The sequence below is a fragment of the Panulirus ornatus genome, chromosome 19, assembly GCF_036320965.1.
Source record: "Panulirus ornatus isolate Po-2019 chromosome 19, ASM3632096v1, whole genome shotgun sequence".
Classification (NCBI taxonomy): domain Eukaryota; kingdom Metazoa; phylum Arthropoda; class Malacostraca; order Decapoda; family Palinuridae; genus Panulirus; species Panulirus ornatus.
The window spans coordinates 47,979,773-47,994,611 of NC_092242.1; the positions used below are offsets into that span (position 1 = coordinate 47,979,773).

General features: G+C 41.5%; 1 long non-coding RNA gene across 1 annotated transcript in view; it reads left to right on the forward strand.

The window, feature by feature from the left end:
* Positions 1-11,271, forward strand: part of LOC139755285 (uncharacterized) — a 531,556-nt gene extending 520,285 nt beyond the window's left edge. The window contains exon 3 of the long non-coding RNA XR_011714064.1: positions 11,236-11,271. This is a non-coding gene — a long non-coding RNA (uncharacterized lncRNA). The remainder of the gene's footprint in view (positions 1-11,235) is intronic.
* Positions 11,272-14,839: the final 3,568 nt, after the last annotated feature.

A 14,839-nucleotide genomic window follows, 5' to 3' on the forward strand; every position in this document is an offset into this window, starting at 1 on the left:
TTTCACTCAGAGCCAAAACATCCAGGTTCCTTTCCTCAAACATACTACCTATCTCTCCCTTTTTCTCATCTTGGGTACATCCACACAAATTTAGACACCCCAATCTGAGCCTTCGAGGAGGATGAGCACTCCTCGCGTGACTCCTTCTTCTGTTTCCCCTTTTAAAAAGTTGAAATACAAGGAGGAGAGGGTTTCTGGCCTCCCGCTCCCGTCCCCTTTAGTCGCCTTCTACGACACGTGAGGAATACGTGGGAAGTAGTCTTAATCCCCTATCCCCAGGGGATAAGGGATTAAGGTTTGCGGCAGGGGTGTGTGATGTCTCCATGGTTGCTTAATTTGTTTATGGATGGGGTTGTTAGGGATGTGAATGCAAGAGTTTTGGAAAGAGTGGCAAGTATGAAGTCTGTTGGGGATGAGAGAGCTTGGGAAGTGAGTCAGTTGCTGTTCGCTGATGATACAGCGCTGGTGGCTGATTCATGTGAGAAACTGCAGAAGCTGGTGACTGAGTTTGGTAAAGTGTGTGAAAGAAGAAAGTTAAGAGTAAATGTGAATAAGAGCAAGGTTATTAGGTACAGTAGGATTGAGGGTCAAGTCAATTGGGAGGTGAGTTTGAATGGAGAAAAACTGGAGGAAGTTAAGTATTTTAGATATCTGGGAGTGGATCTGTCAGCGGATGGAACCATGGAAGCGGAAGTCGATCATAGGGTGGGGGAGGGGGCGAAAATTCTGAGAGCCTTGAAGAATGTGTGGAAGTCGAGAACATTATCTCGGAAAGCAAAAATGGGTATGTTTGAAGGAATAGTGGTTCCAACAATGTTGTATGGTTGCGAGGCGTGGGCTATGGATAGAGTTGTGCGCAGGAGGATGGATGGGCTGGAAATGAGATGTTTGAGGACAATGTGTGGTGTGAGGTGGTTTGATCGAGTAAGTAACGTAAGGGTAAAAGAGATGTGTGGAAATAAGAGCGTGGTTGAGAGAGCAGAAAAGGGTGTTTTGAAATGGTTTGGGCACATGGAGAGAATGAGTGAGGAAAGATTGACCAAGAGGATATATGTGTCGGAGGTGGAGGGAACGAGGAGAAGAGGGAGACCAAATTGGAGGTGGAAAGATGGAGTGAAAAAGATTTTGTGTGATCGGGGCCTGAACATGCAGGAGGGTGAAAGGAGGGCAAGGAATAGAGTGAATTGGAGCGATGTGGTATACCGGGGTTGACGTGCTGTCAGTGGATTGAATCAAGGCATGTGAAGCGTCTGGGGTAAACCATGGAAAGCTGTGTAGGTATGTATATTTGCGTGTGTGGACGTATGTATATACATGTGTATGGGGGTGGGTTGGGCCATTTCTTTCGTCTGTTTCCTTGCGCTACCTCGCGAACGCGGAGACAGCGACAAAGCAAAAAAAAAGAAAAAAAAAAAAAAAAAAAAATATATATATATATATATATATATATATATATATATATATATATATATATATATATATATATATATATATATATATGTATATATATATATATATGTTTATATATATATATATATATATATATATATATATATATATATATATATATATATATATATATATATATATATATATATATATATATATATATATATATATATATATGTATATATATATATATATGTTTATATATATATATATATATATATATATATATATATATATATATATATATATATATATATATATATATATATATATATATATATATATATATATATATATATATATATATATATATATATATATATATATATATATATATATATTTATATATTTCGTCTGTTTCCTTGCGCTACCTCGCTAACGCGGGAGACAGCTACAAAGCTAAATAAAATAAATAAATGATATATATATATATATATATATATATATATATATATATATATATATATATATATCCTCCACCTGTACATCATGGCCCACACCCTTCCCAGTCAGGCACTGGAGGGGCGCATCAGCCACACCCGAATCAACTGCGGGAGAGGATGGAGAGCATGCTGGAAAGATTTAAGCATACTGTTGAAATGCAGCAGTGGTGATCAGCAACAAACTTGTGAATGTTGGTTCGATATAGTATAATAATCTGCAGAGCTGTTACACAAAGAAGCCATTTTATAGCACTTATTAGTGGAAAAAAACAATCACTCTTGAAGTAGAACCTTCAGACACAATTGAAAATGTGAAGGAAAATAGTGAAATTGGAAAAAATGTAGCTTAGACATTGAAGCTTATTGATACAGTGGTTAAATTGATGAGAACTGCTATTGACGTTTGTGTAAATGAATTATACATTTCCTTTTTTCCATAGCCAGAGGTTGAACCATTATGTGACATTCATTTTTTCATTCTTTTCAAGCTAGAAGTTTCAGTTCTCTAAATTGTTTCTTACATTTTTCATATGTATATATATGTATGTGTGTGTGTGTGTATATGTGCGTATGTATGTGTATGTGTGTGTATGTGTATATGTATATATATATGTATATTATCCCTAGGGATAGGGGTGAAAGAATACTTCCCACGTATTCCTCGCGTGTCGTAGAAAGCGACTAGAGGGGACGGGAGCGGGGGGCCAGAAATCCTCCCCTCCTTGTATTAACTTTCTAAAATGGGAAACAGAAGAAGGAGTCACGCGGGGAATGCTCATCCTCCTCGAAGGCTCAGAGTGGGGTGCCTAAATGTGTGTGGATGTAACCAAGATGTAAAAAAAGGAGAGATAGGTAGTATGTTTGAGGAAAGGAACCTGGATGTTTTGGCTCTGAGTGAAACGAAGCTCAAGGGTAAAGGGGAAGAGTGGTTTGGGAATGTCTGGGGAGTAAAGTCAGGGGTTAGTGAGAGGACAAGAGCAAGGGAAGGAGTAGCAATACTCCTGAAACAGGAGTTGTGGGAGTATGTGATAGAGTGTAAGAAAGTAAATTCTCGATTAATATGGGTAAAACTGAAAGTTGATGGAGAGAGGTGGGTGATTATTGGTGCATATGCACCTGGGCATGAGAAGAAAGATCAAGAGAGGCAAGTGTTTTGGGAGCAGCTGAATGAGTGTGTTAGTGGTTTTGATGCACGAGACCGGGTTATAGTGATGGGTGATTTGAATGCAAAGGTGAGTAATGTGGCAGTTGAGGGAATAATTGGTATACATGTGGTGTTCATTGTTGTAAATGGAAATGGTGAAGAGCTTGTAGATTTATGTGCTGAAAAAGGACTGATGATTGGGAATACCTGGTTTAAAAAGCGAGATATACATAAGTATACTTATGTAAGTAGGAGAGATGGCCAGAGAGCGTTATTGGATTACGTGTTAATTGACAGGCGTGCGAAAGAGAGACTTTTGGATGTTAATGTGCTGAGAGGTGCAACTGGAGGGATGTCTGATCATTATCTTGTGGAGGCTAAGGTGAAGATTTGTATGGATTTTCAGAAAAGAAGAGTGAATGTTGGGGTGAAGAGGGTGGTGAGAGTAAGTGAGCTTGAGAAGGAGACCTGTGTGAGGAAGTACCAGGAGACTCTGAGTACAGAATGGAAAAAGGTGAGAACAATGGAAGCAAGCGGAGTGGGGGTGGAATGGGATGTATTTAGGGAATCAGTGATGGATTGCGCAAAAGATGCTTGTGGCATGAGAAGAGTGGGAGGTGGGTTGATTAGAAAGGGTAGTGAGTGGTGGGATGAAGAAGTAAGAGTATTAGTGAAAGAGAAGAGAGAGGCATTTGGACGATTTTTGCAGGGAGAAAATGCAATTGAGTGGGAGATGTATAAAAGAAAGAGACAGGAGGTCAAGAGAAAGGTGCAAGAGGTGAAAAAAAGGGTAAATGAGAGTTGGGGTGAGAGAGTATCATTAAATTTTAGGGAGAATAAAAAGATGTTCTGGAAGGAGGTAAATAAAGTGCGTAAGACAAGGGAGCAAATGGGAACTTCAGTGAAGGGCGCAAATGGGGAGGTGATAACAAGTAGTGGTGATGTGAGAAGGAGATGGAGTGAGTATTTTGAAGGTTTGTTCAATGTGTTTGATGATAGAGTGGCAGATATAGGGTGTTTTGGTCGAGGTGGTGTGCAAAGTGAGAGGGTTAGGGAAAATGATTTGGTAAACAGAGAAGAGGTAGTGAAAGCTTTGCGGAAGATGAAAGCCGGCAAGGCAGCAGGTTTGGATGGTATTGCAGTGGAATTTATTAAAAAAGGGGGTGACTGTATTGTTGACCTGTTGGTAAGGTTATTTAATGTATGTATGACTCATGGTGAGGTGCCTGAGGATTGGCGGAATGCGTGCATAGTGCCATTGTACAAAGGCAAAGGGGATAAGAGTGAGTGCTCAAATTACAGAGGTATAAGTTTGTTGAGTATTCCTGGTAAATTATATGGGAGGGTATTGATTGAGAGGGTGAAGGCATATACAGAGCATCAGATTGGGGAAGAGCAGTGTGGTTTCAGAAGTGGTAGAGGATGTGTGGATCAGGTGTTTGCTTTGAAGAATGTATGTGAGAAATACTTAGAAAAGCAAATGGATTTGTATGTAGCATTTATGGATCTGGAGAAGGCATATGATAGAGTTGATAGAGATGCTCTGTCGAAGGTATTAAGAATATATGGTGTGGGAGGAAAGTTGTTAGAAGCAGTGAAAAGTTTTTATCGAGGATGTAAGGCATGTGTACGTGTAGGAAGAGAGGAAAGTGATTGGTTCTCAGTGAATGTAGGTTTGCGGCAGGGGTGTGTGATGTCTCCATGGTTGTTTAATTTGTTTATGGATGGGGTTGTTAGGGAGGTAAATGCAAGAGTTTTGGAAAGAGGGGCAAGTATGAAGTCTGTTGGGGATGAGAAAGCTTGGGAAGTGAGTCAGTTGTTGTTCGCTGATGATACAGCGCTTGTGGCTGATTCATGTGAGAAACTGCAGAAGCTGGTGACTGAGTTTGGTAAAGTGTGTGGAAGAAGAAAGTTAAGAGTAAATGTGAATAAGAGCAAGGTTATTAGGTACAGTAGGGTTGAGAGTCAAGTCAATTGGGAGGTGAGTTGGAATGGAGAAAAACTGGAGGAAGTGAAGTGTTTTAGATATCTGGGAGTGGATCTGGCAGCGGATGGAACCATGGAAGCGGAAGTGGATCATAGGGTGGGGGAGGTGGAAGAATATATATAATATATATAATATATATATATATATATATATATATATATATATATATATATATATATATATATATATATATATATATATATATATATATATATATATATATATAAGTATATATATATATATATATATATATATATATATACATATATATATATATATATATATATATATATATATATATATATATATATATATATATATATATATATATATATATATATATATATATGTAGGGTGTTTTGGTCGAGGTGGTGTGCAAAGTGAGAGGGTTAGGGAAAATGATTTGGTAAACAGAGAAGAGGTAGTAAAAGCTTTGCGGAAGATGAAAGCCGGCAAAGCAGCAGGTTTGGATGGTATTGCAGTGGAATTTATTAAAAAAGGGGGTGACTGTATTGTTGACTGGTTGGTAAGGTTATTTAATGTATGTATGACTCATGGCGAGGTGCCTGAGGATTGGCGGAATGCGTGCATAGTGCCATTGTACAAAGGCAAAGGGGATAAGAGTGAGTGCTCAAATTACAGAGGTATAAGTTTGTTGAGTATTCCTGGTAAATTATATGGGAGGGTATTGATTGAGAGGGTGAAGGCATGTACAGAGCATCAGATTGGGGAAGAGCAGTGCGGTTTCAGAAGTGGTAGATGATGTGTGGATCAGGTGTTTGCTTTGAAGAATGTATGTGAGAAATACTTAGAAAAGCAAATGGATTTGTATGTAGCATTTATGGATCTGGAGAAGGCATATGATAGAGTTGATAGAGATGCTCTGTGGAAGGTATTAAGAATATATGGTGTAGGAGGCAAGTTGTTAGAAGCAGTGAAAAGTTTTTATCGAGGATGTAAGGCATGTGTACGTGTAGGAAGAGAGGAAAGTGATTGGTTCTCAGTGAATGTAGGTTTGCGGCAGGGGTGTGTGATGTCTCCATGGTTGTTTAATTTGTTTATGGATGGGGTTGTTAGGGAGGTAAATGCAAGAGTCCTGGAAAGAGGGGCAAGTATGAAGTCTGTTGGGGATGAGAGAGCTTGGGAAGTGAGTCAGTTGTTGTTCGCTGATGATACAGCGCTGGTGGCTGATTCATGTGAGAAACTGCAGAAGCTGGTGACTGAGTTTGGTAAAGTGTGTGGAAGAAGAAAGTTAAGAGTAAATGTGAATAAGAGCAAGGTTATTAGGTACAGTAGGGTTGAGGGTCAAGTCAATTGGGAGGTGAGTTTGAATGGAGAAAAACTGGAGGAAGTGAAGTGTTTTAGATATCTGGGAGTGGATCTGTCAGCGGATGGAACCATGGAAGCGGAAGTGGATCATAGGGTGGGGGAGGGGGCAAAAATTTTGGGAGCCTTGAAAAATGTGTGGAAGTCGAGAACATTATCTCGGAAAGCAAAAATGGGTATGTTTGAAGGAATAGTGGTTCCAACAATGTTGTATGGTTGCGAGGCGTGGGCTATGGATAGAGTTGTGCGCAGGAGGATGGATGTGCTGGAAATGAGATGTTTGAGGACAATGTGTGGTGTGAGGTGGTTTGATCGAGTAAGTAACGTAAGGGTAAGAGAGATGTGTGGAAATAAAAAGAGCGTGGTTGAGAGAGCAGAAGAGGGTGTTTTGAAATGGTTTGGGCACATGGAGAGAATGAGTGAGGAAAGATTGACCAAGAGGATATATGTGTCGGAGGTGGAGGGAACGAGAAGAGGGAGACCAAATTGGAGGTGGAAAGATGGAGTGAAAAAGATTTTGTGTGATCGGGGCCTGAACATGCAGGAGGGTGAAAGGAGGGCAAGGAATAGAGTGAATTGGAGCGATGTGGTATACAGGGGTTGACGTGCTGTCAGTGGAGTGAATCAAGGCATGTGAAGCGTCTGGGGTAAACCATGGAAAGCTGTGTAGGTATGTATATTTGCGTGTGTGGAAGTGTGTATGTACATGTGTATGGGGGGGGGGGTTGGGCCATTTCTTTCGTCTGTTTCCTTGCGCTACCTCGCAAACGCGGGAGACAGCGACAAAGTATAAAAAAAAAAAAAAAAAAATATATATATATATATATATATATATATATATATGGAGAAAAACTGGAGGAAGTGAAGTGTTTTAGATATCTGGGAGTGGATCTGGCAGCGGATGGAACCATGGAAGTGGAAGTGGATCATAGGGTGGGGGAGGGGGCGAAAATTCTGGGAGCCTTGAAGAATGTGTGGAAGTCGAGAACATTATCTCGGAAAGCAAAAATGGGTATGTTTGAAGGAATAGTGGTTCCAACAATGTTGTATGGTTGCGAGGCGTGGGCTATGGATAGAGTTGTGCGCAGGAGGATGGATGTCCTGGAAATGAGATGTTTGAGGACAATGTGTGGTGTGAGGTGGTTTGATCGAGTGAGTAACGTAAGGGTAAGAGAGATGTGTGGAAATAAAAAGAGCGTGGTTGAAAGAGCAGAAGAGGGTGTTTTGAAGTGGTTTGGGCACATGGAGAGAATGAGTGAGGAAAGATTGACCAAGAGGATATATGTGTCGGAGGTGGAGGGAACGAGGAGAAGAGGGAGACCAAATTGGAGGTGGAAAGATGGAGTGAAAAAGATTTTGTGTGATCGGGGCCTGAACATGCAGGAGGGTGAAAGGAGGGCAAGGAATAGAGTGAATTGGAGCGATGTGGTATACCGGGGTTGACGTGCTGTCAGTGGATTGAATCAAGGCATGTGAAACTTCTGGGGTAAACCATGGAAAGCTGTGTAGGTATGTATATTTGCGTGTGTGGATGTATGTATATACATGTGTATGGGGGGGTTGGGCCATTTCTTTCGTCTGTTTCCTTGCGCTACCTCGCAGGCGCGGGAGACAGCGACAAAGTATAATAAAAAAAATAAAATATATATATATATATATATATATATATATATATATATATATATATATATATATATATATATATATATATATATATATATATATGTATATATATATATATATATATATATATATATATATATATATATATATATATATATATATATATATATATATATATATGTATATATATATATATTCGCCTTTTCTCCACTTCATCACTACCTGTTATCACTTCCCTCTTTCCCCCCTCCACCGATAGTTCCTTTTGCTCTCTTGTCTTTCGAGCGTTGTATATCTACTTCCAAAACACCTTTTCATTCTCCCTATAGTTTAATGTTACTCTGTATCCCTAACTCTTATTTGCCCTCTTTTTCAACCTCTATACTTTCGTCTTTTTTCTTACAATCATTCGCATTCTTTCCCTGTAAGTACCGCCTAAACGTTTCTTTTCTCTCTCAATAACAACTTTATTTCTTCATCTCACCACTCACTATACTCTTTAGTCTCCACCTCCCACCTTCCTCATGCCACATGCGTCTCTTGCACAAGCCATCACTACTTCCCTAAATACTTCCCCATTTCTCACCCACTCCGCTTGTATCATGTACACTTACCTTTGCTTTTCGAAACTGAATCTCTCCTGGCATTTTTTCACCCAAGTCTCCTTTCCAAGCTCACTTACTCTCACCACTTCTCCGTGACATTGGTTCCTATTTTTGTAAGATCTCTACAAATCTTCACTCTCGCTTTCATCATATAGTGATCAAAATCCCACCAGCTTCCCCTCTTTGCACACTTACATCCTCTTTGTACATTCTAAGCGCCTACCAATTGATATATAATTGATATATAATCTCTCCTAATCACATATGTATGCATGTGTATATCTTTTTAAACCAGGTATTCCCAATTAAGTCTTTTTTCAGCACACAACTCCAGAAGCTCTTCATCATTTCTATTCATAACACTGAACACCACATGTACACCAATTATATCCTCAACTACCACATTACTTACCTTTGCATTTAAATCACTCGTCACTAATACCCGGTCTTGTAATCAAAACTCCTGGCACTCACTCAGCTGCTCCCGAAACACTTGCCTCTCATGATCTTTTTTCTTATGGCCAGGTGCATGAGCACCAACATTCACCCATCCTTCACCACCCATTTTCAGTTTTACTTACATCAATCTAGAATCTATTTCCTTACACTCTATCACACACTCCTACAGCTCCTACTTTAGAGGTAGTGCTACTTCTTCCTTATCTCTTTTCCTCTCACCAGCCCTTGAGTTTACACCTAAGACGTTTCCAAACCATCAGTCCTTCTTGTCCTTGAGTTTTGTTTCACCCAGAGCCAGAACATCTAGGTTTCTTCCTCAAACATACGAACTATCTCTCCTCTCTTCTCTTTTTGATTATATCCGCACACGTTCAAAGATCCCTGGGGACAGGGAAGAAGGGATACTTCCCATGTATTCCCTGCGTGTCATAGAAGACGACTTAAAGGGCTGGGAGTGGGGGCTGGAAATCCTTCCCTCCTGTTTCACTTTTCAAGGGAGGAACAAAGAAAGGGGCCAAATGAGGATTTTCCTCTAAGGCTCAGTCATCTGTCCTTCACGCTACCTCGCTAACGAGGGAAATGGTGAATACATATAAAAAGAATATATGTGTGTGTGTGTGTGTGTGTGTGTGTGTGTGTGTGTGTGTGTGTGTGTGTGTGCGTGTGTGTGTGTGTGTTGGTTGGTTGATGGCCCGAGTTAAGGTGCAAGAGAGAAGGGGAACAAAAATGAATCTCAAAGCACACACTTGAATGTTTGTTGAGTATATGGGAGAGTGGCGACCTAGAGGGTGATGACAGACACAGACCATCAGACCGGGGAAGAGCACTATGGCTTCAGGTGTGGTAGAGGGTGTGTGACCCTGGTGTTCAGTGTGAACTGTATGAAGGTGGTTCCAGGTGAAGGTGGGTCTTAGTCAAGGGTGTCTGACGGGCACCTGTCATACATTGACAGATAGACGCAACTCATGATGGGGATGATAAAAAAGGTTAATGCAAGGTCCTTAGAGTGAGGTGCGAAAGTGCATTATATTATAATACAGTATATGTACAGAATATGGGAGGGCATGGTATGTAGGTAAATTGCTGTTTATAGACCTCACAGTTTCGGTGGCAGATGCAAGACAGAAACTCCAGAAACAACTTGCGTTAGAATATGGGAAAATAAGTGAAATGAAGAAGTTTACTGTAAATATAAACAAAAGTAAAGAAATGAGGTGCAACAGGAGGGTAGGACGCCATGAGTTGAATATGAGTTTAAATGGGGAAGACGTAGAGAAAGTGGAATGCTTTAGGTTCCTGGAAGTGGACTTGGCAGTGTTTGAAAGCTTGTGGGCAGAGGTAAGATACAAGGCGGTGGAGCAGGTGGGGCGGGGTAATCTTAGGAGCGTTTGTAGTAGGGCAAAGATGGGTATATCTAAAGGTAGAATATTCCTGAAGTTGATGTATGCAAAAGAAAGGAGCTGAGTAGACGGGTTGAAAATTAAATTTCTTAAGACAGCATATATTTTGAGGCAGAGTGATCATGTTTGGTATGACTATGCAAGACGGATATGTGGTAGTAAACGCCCTGTGATAGGAGAGCTGTCCAAAGTGTGGATGAATAATTTGTACATATGGAGAGGATGATCGAAGACAGACTGAATAAGAGGATCTACTTTCAGAAGTGAAGGGAGCAAGTAGAGAGGATGACTAAGAAGATGGAAGGACTTTAGCTAAGGTATCGAAGGCTGAACGTTTAGGCGGAAGAGAGACTTGAATGGGATAGGATAAATTGGATAGATATGATATACGGGGGGAAACGTGCTGTTAATGGCCTGAACAAAGGCATATCATGCTAAGGGCAGTAAGCTCTGGTTTTAGTACATTATATATGTCAGCTAGAGGGTGGATGTATGCAAATCAAGCGTGTTGTTAGTTTGTTCTTTATGCTGCCTCACTATGGAGGGAACAGCAATTTTGCACGAGACTTTATAGTTTAGAATTCTGACTTTAGATTGGCAAGACTTTGGCTGTATTTTTCCACGGATGAATATCATATGCTCAATCCATAATCTTCCTGCTTAGATGCTCACTTGTCTCACTGTATCTTGATCATTCGCCTTAGATTCATTGCATTGTTCTCGTTATTTCACCCATCAGTGGGTAATCCAACATATCAAGGTAACTGGTGTTGTAACCGGTGTTGTTCTTCTACTGCAGAGACGTACACCAACGGCTTGGCGGAGGAGGAAGGGACCAAGGGTCCCTGCAGAACCACCATCCGTCGCCACAGCCAGGAGTGTCGCCTCTCAACAACGGTGACATGGAGGTGGACGGCGAGCACTCCTCCACTAGCACTAGCGTGAAGGACCACCACCATGGGGGAAGCAAAAAGCTTCACTACCGTTCTTCTTCCTCCGACAGTGGCAGCAAGATGGTCTCCAGCACCTCTCATAATTCTCTCCTCTCCAACACCCTCCCTCTCTCACAACTCCCAGACCTTCGAAAACCAAGTAAGTTGTTTGACGTTATACATAGGTCTGTGAGGAAGTACGAGAGATATTGTAGATACATAGGTATTTATGAAAGCAATGTTAAGATAATCAGTATTATGCCACGATACCGCACAACGTCCTGTGGTTTGTCGATATGTATCATACTGTCTTGTGACGAACTTCACATATTTCCAACCCGGAACAAGTGTCGGGGAGCTGGTGTTGCCCCGAGCTGTACACACTGATCCAGCCCAGTGGGATACCATGCCGGGCGTCCAGTGTTCTAGCCAGCGTCCAGTGAACTGTTCTCGCTTTGTAGCCTTCGTTCATCTTTACCGATTGTGATCTTTTTTTTTTTTTTTGCCAGATGAAACACATGGAGTAATCAAAGATAAATCTGCGATATGAAAATTAACGAAATGAGTAACACAAAATGAATTTCCAATACTGCATTTCCCCAAAGTAGATTTGGGCTGTGATTTTTGTCGTGGCGGAGGGTCTGACAGCTGATCTTTGATTTCAAAACCTAAAACAGAACTGATGTGTGGACCCAGCCTGAACTGTCCACCTGACGTAGGCTATATCTTGACGAGCTTAAGATTACCTCAGACGTGGTTACTCACACGTGAGGTACCGTAACACGAAGTTTTTCGCTGAAATCGCCCACTTGGACGATCACCAAAGGCACAAAGTTACCAGACAATGGTCTGTAAGATGAATGTCAAAAACGCTTCGAGGAATGGCAACCTCCACCTACTCTGTCCCCTCCTCCTTTAGCACCCCCTCTCAGTCTCCCCATACCCTGTTATCCTCCTCGAATCTCCTTTCCCCCAGAACGCCAGGAGTTCCCTAACCGTTGGCCCTTCCCCTGCCAACGGGGCACAAGACGTCCATGATTGGAAGCGATTTTGAATTCATGGCGGCGATCTCGGCCGGTCCATTGGCTGTACGTGGAAGTTGGCTTGAGTGTCCACCAGTGACGCGTAACACGACTTAAACTCGCTGTAATTATGGCGCGGCCAGTCCTCGACGGGGCCCTCACCGGCAAGTCTTCGCTGAGGATGTCTTGATTGCGGAGGGAGCTGTGTTCCCTCCACTAACTGGAGGGGGTTGTGTTCCCTCCATTGATGTGAGGGGAACAGAGTGACGTGAGGGGACTCAGTTCCTCTCGCTGATGGCAGAGGTTCTGTTTTCCCCACTGATGAGAGGAGGTTCTGTTTCCTCCACTGATGAGAGGGAGTGCTTCTCCTTTCTTGAGCTGGAGGTGAAGCTCTGTTCTCTCTATTAATGAGAGGAGATTGTGATTCCTTCTTGACCGGGAAAGTCCTGTGCTACCGTTACTGATGAGAGAAGGTTGTGTACTCTCCTCATGGACGGCTCAAAGGTTCCATGCTCCATTCATGAACGGGGTGTTGTGCTCCGTTCATGGACTGGAGGGGGCTGTGTTGCACTCGTTGAGGGAGGCGTCTGTACTTTTTTCACTGACTGGAGGGAAGCTCTGTGTTTCCTGTGTTTCCTTCACGGATGGGCTATTGTGTTCCCTTCATGAACGTGGGGGTGGGGGGGGGGGGGGGGGGCTGCCTTTACTTTATGGACGAAAAGATGACTTCACAGAGGGGGGGAAGGCTGTATTGCCTTCATAAACGGAAGCACGGGGGAAAGGTGGCTGTTTTCCCTTCATTAAAGAGAGGGTTCTTTGTGTTTGTGTATGTGTGTGTTAGAGCATAGAGTGTGGTGTGGAATATAGGGTCCACCCTTCCCTGGTGTGCTTCATGTGGTGGATGGGTTCCACATTCTTCAGATGTGTATGACGAAGCACAGCGTCTCCTACACCCTTCCATGGTGATTAGTATGTAACAGAGGATCCACCTTCCCCTGATGTGTAGTATGGACAATAGGATCTACTTTTATGTTCGAGGGAGCATTATGAGTAAGATCTACTCACTATTATCATGTAGTATGCATCATAAGATCCACTCTTCCTTCATGTATAGTATCTCTTGGTGGGTTGTATAGAATGTTATACCACTCCCACTTGCTGTATAACCTGAACGATAAGATCCATTTTCCCCTCTTATATTGTATGAACCTAAGGACGCATTCTTCCCTCTCATATAGCATGAATGTAAGGAAGCATTCTCCCTCTTATATAGCATGAACCTAAGGACGCATTCTTCCCTCTTATATAACATGAACCTAAGGAAGCATTCTCCCCTCTTATATAACATGAACCTAAGGAAGCATTCTCCCTCTTATATAACATGAACCTAAGGAAGCATTCTCCCTCTTATATAACATGAACCTAAGGAAGCATTCTCCCTCTTATATAACATGAACCTAAGGAAGCATTCTCCCGTCTTATATAACATGAACCTAAGGAAGCATTCTCCCGTCTTATATAACATGAACCTAAGGAAGCATTCTCCCGTCTTATATAGCATGAACTTAACGACGCAATTTCCCGTCTTACCTAGCATGAAGCTAAGTACACGCTCTCCCCCCTCTTAAATGGCACGAACTTAAGAACGCATTCTCCCCTCTTATATATCATAAACCTATGGACATCTTCTTTGATGGTATATACAGTGAACCATAGAATTCATTCTCCCATAGTATATAGCATTAATCTCAGTATGTACTCTTCCCTGGTATATAACATGAACCATAGGATCTATTCTCCCCTGATATATATCATGAATCATAAGAATCACTCTCGCCTGGTATATAACATGAACCATAGGATCTATTCTCCACTGATATATATCATGAATCATAAGAATCACTCTCGCCTGGTATATAACATGAACCATAGGATCTTCTCTCCCATAGTATATATCGTAAATCACAGGACCCAGTCTCCCCTGGTATGTAGCATGAAACAAAGGATCTGCTCTCCTATACTATATAGCATAAACTATAGGATCGACTCTCCCATGGTATATAGCATGAACTATATAATTCACTGTCCCCTGTTATATTATATAAACCCTAAGATCACTCTTCCATAGTATATAACATTAACCTTAATGTCCACATCACCTGGTATATAGCATGAACAATAGAATCAACTCTCCCCTCGTACATAGCATGAACCATGAGATGCAGTACCCCTTGGTGTATAGCATGAGCCTCAGGAGTCAACCTCCCCTGGTATATAGCATGAACCATGAGATGCAGTACCCCTTGGTGTATAGCATGAACCTCAGGAGTCAACCTCCCCTGGTATATAGCATGAACCATACGATCCAAAGTCCTATGGCATATAGCATTAACATAAGATCCAACTCCTAGTATATAACATGAAGCAAAGTATCCACATTTCCCTGGTA